The sequence below is a fragment of the Galeopterus variegatus genome, unplaced genomic scaffold, assembly GCF_000696425.1.
Source record: "Galeopterus variegatus unplaced genomic scaffold, G_variegatus-3.0.2 Scaffold5386, whole genome shotgun sequence".
Lineage (NCBI taxonomy): Eukaryota > Metazoa > Chordata > Mammalia > Dermoptera > Cynocephalidae > Galeopterus > Galeopterus variegatus.
In genome coordinates, this window is record NW_007731497.1 from 125,207 (window position 1) to 126,447 (window position 1,241).

At 43.1% G+C, this 1,241-nt stretch overlaps 1 protein-coding gene across 1 annotated transcript in view; it reads right to left on the minus strand.

Moving 5' to 3' along the window:
• The window catches only part of NCKAP5 (NCK-associated protein 5), a gene marked incomplete at its 3' end in the record, with an annotated part of 102,309 nt that overhangs the window by 80,164 nt on the left and 20,904 nt on the right, over positions 1-1,241 (minus strand). The gene's annotated exons all lie outside the window — the stretch shown is intronic.

Here is a 1,241-nt window from a genome sequence, read left to right on the forward strand (position 1 = left end):
AGGCTTTTAAAAGGCCACTTGTAACTTGCCCATCCTCTGAACTAGTGGATTTCCATACCTCCTGGGGGCATTTTGGTCTTAGTGCTGGAGAAGAAGTGCAGCAACCCCACCCTGGCATCCTTATGGAGCAGCTGTTTTGAATAGTTCAAAAACCTCAGAGACCTTTTCCCCCAGCTCTTAGGAAGGAAGCTGCCACTCGGGAGCTGCCTTCCAAATTGACCTGTGATAAAAGTATTTGTGGTACTTAAATGTCTACACCCTCTTTGATGGGGTTTCAAGACAGACCTAGCAGGATAAAGCCCAAATTCAAAGTTCTTCAAAAGCTGACCCTTTTCTACGTTTCAAACTTTATCATTCACTGTTTCTGGGTTTAAGAAAAAAAAGTCTTTGGCTCTCATCGTGTAAAGGACAAGGGCCTGCTTGCTGTTCTCGAAAGCTCTATGCATTTCTGCACCCTCTTTCCTTCCCCCACCCTTCTCATCTACCTCCTGACAGTCCATGTTTGGCTTTTTGAAGTTTAATTCAAACTTTATCATCTTTCTGATACTTTACCTGGTATCCCTCAAGGACTCTCCCTTTTCTGAACTCTACTAAGCCCTTGATCCCTCCTCCATGACATTTAGCATATACTACTTTGTACTGATTGCATCTTTTGTACCCTACCCTTATCTTGTCAGTTAGATGACACACTCTTCAACGGGCAAGCACAAGAGGATATCAAGATAAACAACCACACGGGCATATTGCTCTTACACTCTCTTCTTACTCCTTTACCTAATGCCACACAACATGGAGTAGGAACTATGCAATTATTTCGCTGAAGGGGATGATGATGATGAATTCTATTATCTAGTGGCTGGTGTGATAAAGACAGTTTAACTTTCCCGACAGACACTTACAATTTGTAGATCTACATATTCTCACATAGGGCAAGTATAGGCCTAACTTAAGGCTCTGCAAGCAAGGGAGAGTACCAGTCAACAGCTCTGATCCCCTGCACCTACACAGGAGGCACAGAGGTGACTGGGCCTGTTCCATAAACTTGGATCAACTGACTGTGCAGCTAGACAGATCTAGCTTCTGAGACTTTACATGAACATGCATTATCATATCCAGTAGCATTAATTTTACTTAAGGGGCAAAGAAACAGGCCAATGTGTGGCTCACTGCACTGTTTATACTCTCCTCACCTTTTTAAGTTAAGTGGGTGAAGCTTATGCATAGGACGTTTTCAATTGGTG